Genomic DNA, 10,135 nt, shown 5'->3' with positions numbered 1-10,135 from the left:
ACTCCATCTTAACCGTCGTCTTGTGAGCCCTCATCCGCAGTGGCGGCAGCATCTGTGAAAATCAATAACCAAAGCATAATTAGCATGGACATAATAGTTAGCAACTTGTTTTCATCAATTCGAAAGATTTGGTTTAAAATGGTAATTACCACTCCATTCTCAATGAAACGGGAACGGTGACGCTTGTCGAACCTAGTGTCAAGCATGGTGTACTTCATGCCGATGTCGTCCGCAAGAGGTGGCCTCCTAAAAGAATTGCATAAGCATATCAAAAGATTTTCAACATGAACTAGGGTTCATCATTAACTAGGAAACATATCGATGCATAACAAAGGTTCATCACATCCAAAAAAACCTATGAGTTCAATCTTTGGATAATCATATATCAAGATGATCATGAACATGAACTACATACAATGCATATATCAGGAACTAAATAAAATCCATATATGAAGATGCAATCACCATGGTTCAAATGCATCATATCATATCATATTTCTCCAACAACATCCAACATGCATCATATCATATTGTTTTCAAAAACAAAAACCCTAAACTAGGGTTCATCTTGAGGGATTGACCATGTTTACTCCAACAAAATCCACAACTTGCATCATATAAGATCCACATGCATCCTATATCAAAACAAATATCTCCAATATTCATAAAATTTTTTAACACAAAAAATTATGAACTAGGTTCATCTTGAGGGTTCAACATTTGTTCTCCAACTATATCCACTACCTGCATCATAGCAAATCAACATGCATCATCATATCACAATAAATTCCTCCAACATGTATCATATCAAAAAAAAAATCCTCCAAAAATAATATGAACTAGGGTTCATCTTCACATAACCATACCAAATAGTGACTAGAGTTCATATCTGACACAATATAACATCTATAATCAACCTAAATTAATCCTAGGGTTCAAAATATTTAAATCTAGTTCAAGAAGGGGGGTGATTTGAATCAAATAATGCGACGAATCGGAAGCTATTTGACTAAAACTAATTGGAGGGATCGAAGGAGCTTACTTTTCTTTCTTCGGGGCCATCTCGATCCGCAAAAACGGTGAAGAAACGACGAAGATCAGAGGGGGGGAGTGGAGGAGAAGAGAGAGGGGCGAGAGGAAGAACTCCTCTGTTCTTGGGGCGGGTGGTTGGGGGGAGAAGGGGAGGGGTGGGGCGGCCCGCGGCTTATAACTGCCCGCACCCTACCGCCAGGGACCCCGGCGGTAGGATCGGACAGGCTACCGCCATGACCGGCAGCGGTAGGGTGGGACGGAGGCTGTCAACGCTGCTGACGTGGATAAGTTTCCTACCGCCGCAGTGTCTGGCAGTAGCCTAGGTAATCCTACCGCCGGGCCTCGTGGCGGTAGGAAAAATGGTCAAATGTCAAAAAAATTCAAAGGGGGTCAGATCCCGATTTTGTATCACAAATGGGTCAAAACACGGAATTTTGCCTCCTTGGGAGGCCCTCTCAGGCGTCAGCTGGACGGCTACTCTGCGACAATGTCGGGTCGTTCCCTCATCTTGGTGGCGCAGGTTTTGTTGTTCATCGGATGGGTGCCAGGGGTCTCTTCTTGAGGTGGTTCGGCCGCTCTCGTGCTTTCGCCTGGTGCCAAGCTGGCTTTGTCCAACCTTGAAGCTGGCTTTGTCCAACCTTGCAATCTTGTGTTATGTTGGCATTGTTCGTCTTGCGTGTCTTGTTTTTCTCTTGCATCAGCTTTGTAAGGAGGTTACCAAAGCGGGACCAATGCTTACGTCAAGAGCACCAGTGCCGACGTTCACTCTTTGGTGGTTACCTGCGAAGGAGAGACAGTGCACGACTGGGCACGTGAGCTTCACGTTGGCGCGCGCGCGTGCAATGTCCATGTCCGAACGAAGCATGCATGCCGAATTTAGTATTGGACGTACGGGATCGAAACCTCGTCGCCCACCTTCGAGGCTTCGCAGCCGCTCCTCCATGCAGCGCACGCATCCAATAATTTGGCGCTGCAAGTAGAGAGTACGTACGGAAGGCGACGGGTAGCTAGCTGCAGATGCACGGTAATAATTTGCGACCTGCTGCTCTGATGTACGTACGTACGTGATGGACCATTTGCGACCTGCTGCTCTGATGTACAGTAATAATTTTCGCAGGACAAAGCTAAGGCAGCCACACAAATTAAGAGATCGATGCCGCGGATCTGAAGGACTAATGGTATCCATCTGCAGGCATGCGCTGCAGCTAGCTAGCGTGCATCTTGTCCGAGAGTGATCAGATCGTATGGACATAATCCATTAGGCATCTTTAGTGCCTGCCCTTAAAACAGAAAAAAAAATTGGCCGGCCATCCAACCTGGTCCCATAATCATTCACCGCTCTTTTTTTTTTCTTATATCAGCATCACTCAAAATAATAGCATATCAAACTTCGGGGAGTGAAAAAAAAATTAAAGAGCGCCAGTAGCTCAAATGTTAATATTACAATTAAATTAAGTTTTGAAATGAATTAGTTCAAACTTGAATTCAACTCGCATATATGTTCTAGTTGTCCCTTTTAAGTGCCCATAGATGCTCAATAGATCTTCCTTAAGCTGCTCATGAGTTGTTCGATGCCGAATCTGTTGATGCATTTGAACTAACTCATCAAACGTGGCCGGATTCTAATGTGGGAGTTGGATATGATCACCACCTTCTCAGATTCCAGACCTCCGGTAGCATGCATCTTCACCATCATCCTCCGCGATCATGTTTTGCATGATCACACAACATGTCATCACCTCCCACATGGTTTCATGATCCCATTGGTTAGCTGGTCCTTGAATAGCTGCAAACTTTGTTTGGAGCACTCCAAATACCCTCTCAACATCTTTTGTAGCTCCTTCTTACCTTTGTACAAAGTGAGCTCTTTTTTAACCAACTGGTTCAAGCATGGGCTTGACGAAGATTTCCCACGGAGAATAGACATCGTTAAACAGATAGTAAGCCATGTTGTAGTCATGCCCATTGACAGTATAGTTGCATGAAGGAGCTTGTCCTTCAGTCAACCTGGCAAACAATGGAGAGCACTGCATTATATTGATGTCATTAAAACATGCAAAATTCATAGGTCATGTGATATTTATTTGTATAGGGTAGACACTTAATGAGGTGTCTCTCCTATAAAAAATAGGCACATGTGCTTCAGAAAAACCAGGTTTATTTTTCTAAGCACCTCCCTAAACATCGCATGCAAAACCTGGTCCTTGTACAAGGCCTAATTGGGCCTCTACCAGCCCAGACGCCCAGTAAGCAGCAAAGACACACGTAGTCATGACTCACGACTACATATGTACGCTGATACGTATCTGGTTTCCTGTATTTTCTAGCGATCTTTCAGCCGGCCGGAGGGAGGCATGGAACGAAGCGGGTTTTCTCTCGATGGGGCTCTGTGCCGTCGCTCATCTCGCTTCCCCTTGTCGACGGGCCTGATCGAGTGGATCCACACACGCTGTTATGTTCGGCGCATATGCACGTTGCAGCACTGTTTCCCTGACGAGACACTGCCAGCCAGCTGTTATGTTACACTGAGTAATTATTATCTGGCCGGGAGTTCACAATCCATGGATAAATATATATAAGTTAATAAATAATAGCATAAAATCACCCCCGTACATTCGTCAACAAGGGAGAGCAAACAGTACACCGAGTGCTGTTGCCTGATGTTCATTTGATCGATGGTCCGGTCGCACTGTGCACATGTCTTCTCAACTCGCTATCTTGATGCACTCGCTATCCACTGTCCTTGCATGTAAACCCAACGCAACGTACCCTTTTTCTTGCGGGACCAACACGCACTAGTAGAAAAAGGCCTTTAGTCCCGGTTCATAACACCAACCGGTACTAAAGGAAATTTTAATTTTTTTTAAATTTTTTAAATTTTTTTAAATTCTTTGATTTTTAAATTTCTGAATTATTTTAACCTCTAATCTCTAATCACTGCTCAATTTAACCTCTAATCTCTAATCATCCCTCATCATTTCAAATCATCTAACTTCCCGGACGGTCACCCATCCTCTCACTACTCTAGCCTGAGCACGCTTAACTTCTGAGTTCTATTCTCCCTCGTTTCCAAGTCTGCACTTGTTATTTTCCTGACAATAGTAAGATGCCAATCCTATTAACCTTCAGGAATTTAGCTTGAGCATGAAGTCACACATTTCACTGTTTGAGTTTGAAACTATTGTTCTGAAAAACAATAATTATTTAGTAACACTAATATTTCTTGAATAAGTAGTTTGACCATAGTTTGACCACAGTTTGACCAGATTTGACCAAAATTCAAAAAAACTGAAATAATTATTTAGTAACACTAATATTTCTTGAATAAGTAGTTTGACCATTGTTTGACCACAGTTTGACCAGATTTGACCAAAATTCAAAAAAACTAAAATAATTATTTAGTAACACTAATATTTCTTGAATAATTAGTTTGACCATTGTTTGACCACAGTTTGACCAGATTTGACCAAAATTCAAAAAAACTGAAATAATTATTTAGTAACACTAATATTCTTGAATAATTATTTACTAACACTAATACTTTTTGAATAAGTAGTTTGACCAGATTTAACAAAAATTCAAAAAAAAAATGAAATTTGACCATAACTTTTTTTCCTTTTAGAATTTGAGGATTCTAAAAGTTTGTAAACAGGCCGGCGGTCAAAATCGGATGCGGATTTTCGTGCTGAACATTTTGATATATTATACGTTTTTTCTGACATCATATGCAAAAGTTATAGCTGTTTTACATTTTCCCTACACTTTTTGCAAAACATGTCCAAATTTAAGTTTTTATATTTTCCTAACTAGTACATGTAGTAACATAACTACATCTGGAAGGATCTTATTTTTTAAAGTTTTTTATCATTTTCTTTTGCTTTTTACAAAACTGAAAAGGAGATTTGGGGGGGGGGGGGGGGTTGGTAGAGTTTGAAAATGGGACCTTTAGTACCGGTTCGTGCCATGAACCGGTACTAATGCCTCAAACCCCATTAGTACCGGTTGGTGGCTCGAGCCGGGACTAAAGGCCTAACCTTTAGTACCGGTTGGTGCCACAAACCGGTACTAATGGGCATCGCACCCTTTAGTCCCGATTCGTGGCACCAACCGGGACTAATGCCTGTATGGTGCCCTAGCCGCTCGAACCGGGACTAATGCTCATATTAGTCCCGGTTCGTAATGCAGCCGGGATTAATGCTCTTTTTTGGCCGAACCAGCATTAGTCCCGGTTCGTAATGCAACCGGGATTAATGCTCTTTTCTGACCGAACCAAAGCCCTGTTTTCTAGTAATGACGACATACCTTGACTAATGGCCGTCTCATTTGCCCAGATGATCTTCACGTGTGTCTAGTTAGATTCCTGTAGGCGATGATTGAAAAATGGCAGCTGGAAGAAAAGGCGCCGCGTGAGTCCCACGAGAATTTCTCCCACAGAGAAAATGCCAACTGTTGCTCGTAAAAAAGAAAGAAAAGTGTTAATCAGCGTGGGCCGCTAGTAGTAGCTGGTTTATCATGCACTCGCCATCCACTCCCTTTGCAAGTTAACCCATCCCAACACATGAGACCTTGACAGAATGACTGATGGCCGGCCATCTCTTCGCCCGTAGGGCCTTCACGTCTGTCTAATTAGCTGCCTGGACGACGGCGATCGAAAATGACAGCTACAAAAGTGCCTCGTGATGTGCCACATCAATTAGTGCCACGAGAGTACTCCCTTCGTTTAGGGGTGTAAGTCATCTTACGAAAACCAAATAATCCCAAAACACTTAGGTGCGGTGCATTAACTTCTACCTCGTTTTTTGTTTCTTGACATATCAACCAATAAGATATGTGGGGTGTGCATGATTTTAATGACTTGAGACTACCAAACACGACATGCAGTGGTTAGTTCATTGCATGCAATGCTATTAATTAGCAAATAAACATTAAGTTCTCTCTTTTTCCCCTCCTTCTTGGTCACGGTGCACAACCTAAGATGACTTAGGCCCTGTTTGTTTCATAAGTCCTAGGACTTTTTAAGTCCCAACTTATAAGTCCCGAGTCCCTACCTGTTTGTTTACAAGATTTATCATGGGCTAGAGGTTATTAAATGATATGCTAAAAGACCCAAATCACCACTATAAGTCCCTATAAGTTCCTCCCTGAGAGTCTTTTTTGATAAGTCCCAAATCACCACTTTAAGTCCCTATAAGTCCCTCCTGTTTGGTTTAGATGGGATTTATAGGGACTTTTTTAAGTCCCTAAACCAATAAGTCCCTGGAAACAAACACCCTCTTACTCACCTAGACGAAGGGAGTAGCAGTTTTTTCTTTATTACTCCCTCCGTCTCGGAATACAAGAGTGTTTTAAACACTACGCTAGTGTGAAAAACGCTCTTATATTATGGGACGGAGGGAGTACAAAACAAGGTTACGGACATGGAGCCTACGAGATTCCTCACGCATCATGATGAGAAAAAAAAAATGACTTGCCGTATTTTCATTCCATCTTTTTGAGATGAAATTCACTTTAACCCAGGTCTACTTTTTAACTATAAATTTCTGACCAATGTTACGGGGCAGACATTTATCCCTTGAAATATTCACCTTCCTATCATCATTGACATGTCAAACGACTCCTTTTTATTTAGAGCTGCCAAGTAGAAGACGTGTTGCGAGGAAAAGCAGTGTCAAGAACAAGAAGATGACCATTACTGTAATGTTTTACCCCCATCAACCGAGTACACAGAGTATCATGTTTCGCCAACAAGGGTCAAGTTTGTCTAGCCAGCAATTGCTGATTTCCGATCACGGAATTAGTGTCAGAAGCAGATCACGGAAGCACATACCTACATAGTTCTATACCATCTAAAAGTTACAATTGCAAATTTGAAATGTATGACGAATAAAAGTACAAATCTTCATACAAAAAAGTAAATTCAAATTAGTTCTACTATGAATATTCTCGTCCCATAGTAATTGTTTTCTCGAGGCGAGGAATCACATGCGCCCTTTTTTGAATGCACTTAAACACTTCAAAATACAGTAAATGAATTCTCATGAGTACAAGTGAGAATAACAGCTGGCTGGAGTTGCAAAATCTCATCAGAAAATGCTTTCATTTCCGAGCTGCACAGAAAAACCAAAATGTGGTCTTCTATGGATTGGAGGTGCAGATAATTAATGCTGCAGCTATTCGCTATTTTAGATCATCATAGTAGTATTTTCCGTGTGCATTATTTTGAATATATTTTCCCATAAAACCTTTGTGTTGCCCATTAGTGTGGTCCAATATTTACATGATAGCTTTTTTCTTCTCTTTTTTTGACAGATTTTCGACATATCCAGCAGTACTCCAATGAATCATCCAAATTGGGGGGGGGGGGGGGGGGGGGGGGGGAGGGGTTGTTGGGGCTACATCAATAAATTTTTTGGGGCAAAATGAACATACCTCAGATTGTTAGGTTTCTTGTTCTGGAAGTAGCCCACTAGGGTTCAAGTCGTAAACTTGGTATTGGTGATTGCGTTTCCCTAGATTGATTTCAGCATTTTCGGCGTTGTTCGTTCAACGAAATGAGACGTTTATGTCGACTACGAAGGCGCCTACGACGACTTCATCAATCTCATGATGTTGTGCTGACTTGGTATCTCAGGAATACTCATAGATGTAGAGAGTGGGTGCGTGTACTCATAAGTGTGGGTGTATGTGAGCATCTGCATTTGTACCGTGTCTTTTTTTGCAATAATGGTTGTATTCTCAGATTCCCAATAACCCACCCAACACCCAACCTAATTGCTAGTAGGCAAATCTCTCTCTCTCTCTCTCTCTCTATATATATATATATATATATATATATATATATATATATATATATATATATATATATATATATATATATATATATATATGTTTCTCAAAAGATAGTGGCGGAGCTCCAAGGGCGGAGTGAGAGCTTATGGCGGGGTGCGGGCGCGGGAACCATGATCATGTACATCATGATCCGACGTCTCTCCGCATCTAATCTCTTCATTGCAGGGAAGGCACTTCTACTTTATCTATGCTTGCTGCAACCGACTCATCGTATTCACTATTCTGGTTTATCTGGGTCTTGTAACATTAATAGATTCTGCAGAATGACAAGCGGTTACTGCACATTAGAGCCGTGACAACTTTCGTGTGATAGAAATGCTCCTCATAAATACTCCTCTCCGCTCTTCGTTGGGACGATTACTATTGGGATACTTAGGGCATATCCAACGCCGACCCTCAAACCACCCGCATACGTCCCTACCGTGCTATCCATCACGGGCCTGTAACGTTCCGCCGAGCGGTCCGGACATGTTTTTTCCGGCAAACTAGAGAGAAACGTGGGGCGGCTTTGCGGGTGTCCGGACCGTTGCCACGCTCGCGTCTGACTGTCCGGGCCCATCCAAACCACCTCCCTCGCCCGCACATGCTTCCCTTCCGAGACGGTCAGCGTTGCTCAAGAGTGTCAGTATCGCATTCATGCCCAGCCAGAGCGGACGGGACCTCTCACTGGCACTGGCATTGAAGCGGCACGCCGACTAAGAGAGCGCAGCACGCGCCACCTCCTAGTGTAGGCGACTACTACACATTCAAATGACACGACGGTCGTCCGTTTGTTCGTTTGCAACCCATATTAATGACACGCGGTTGCCAAGACGGCTACTCCGGCGCCACCCGTCCATCCCTCAGCCTCCCATCATTACTATATAAATTGCACCCCGGCCATAGCCACGACTATCCGCCTTTGATCGCTTTCTCCTCCCCGCACCACTCCCACTATATAGCTTCCTCGCGCTCCAAAGCTTTCTGGGACGGGTTCACGCCGGAGCAGAAGAAGGAGATGACCGCCATTGCTTTCGGCTGGAAGGCCGGCAGGCAGCCAGATGACGACGACGACCTCCCAACGGAGGACGCGGCCGACGATGAGCCGGCGCTACCATCTTTGTCTGTGCCACCCTCCCGGTGCATTTCACCATGATCATCGGCGAGGCACGTGCCCATTAGATTTACATAGTGGGGGAGGAGCAGTTTCAGGAGGCGCGAGACGCCGCCGCCTATAACCAACAACTCCTCCAGGAGCACCAACAAGCGGAGTAGTAGCTCGCCGCCGACAGGGCGATCGCGCGGGGCGCGGACCTGGCGTAGCAGGCGGGCACGGCTCTAATCTTACCGCTCCGCCCATGAGATCCGCCTCGCCCGCGGTACCGCCAGCGTCAGGCGGAACTGGAGGCCGTTTACAAGGAGTACGAGACGGCAAACGCGGCGTGGGGCAAGAGCAACGATGAGGACATCATCGCCACCGCCGAGGCCGCACCACGCCGCCATGACCACGAAGCCGACATGTCCGCGGGCACCGCCGGTAGCGAGGAAGAGGAGTGCACGGTAGGTCGCGTGGCTCAGGTCCCAAGAAGGCCACCGCTTCTCCCCTTTCGTCGAAGCCAAGCTTGGTGGGCTGAGCATCGTCTGCAGATTAGTCGCTTTGTGGAGACGTGGAGGAGGAGAACTTCTTCCCCTAATAATTTATTAGAGAAAGGGAGCTCCTAGAGGGTGAATTTTTGGTTGACAATACTAGAGGGTGTTTTTTGATTCAACTCTATCGATGCAAAAAAGTTTATTCGTGAACGGGAGCTGTTGGAGACGCTCTTAGGAGAAAACGTTTACTAGAGCTTGGGGCCAAAACTGTGCACTCCTAAGTAAAACTCCACACACATTAGCACGGACAGTTAACGTGTATCGTGTTTTCTGGCTGCAAGCTATATATAGCTAGGCTGTTCGATGTACATAGTGTCGAATTGACGTCCCCTACCACGCGATCATACGGCTGCGTGCCTATATCATGGATGCAGCATTGCCAGCCTGATATTTTTGTGTCCACTGGCTCCCTCTGGCCGTTGCTTAATTTGGGATCGAGGCCTGGGTCCTTGATTTGAATGTATGTAGGTCGGCTGCTTTGACTAGAGAATATGCTCCCCGTCCAGTAAGTTCATGTCCTTGATTTGAATGAGCATCCACGGAAGATTGCCAACCTGATATGTGGGAAAATATCCGGTGCTACCGGAGCAGCTAAGCTCAGGTGCTCCAGCATGATCTCAGCCAT

This window comes from Triticum aestivum, chromosome 4D (genome assembly GCF_018294505.1).
Source record: "Triticum aestivum cultivar Chinese Spring chromosome 4D, IWGSC CS RefSeq v2.1, whole genome shotgun sequence".
Classification (NCBI taxonomy): domain Eukaryota; kingdom Viridiplantae; phylum Streptophyta; class Magnoliopsida; order Poales; family Poaceae; genus Triticum; species Triticum aestivum.
This window is presented reverse-complemented; position numbering follows the sequence as displayed.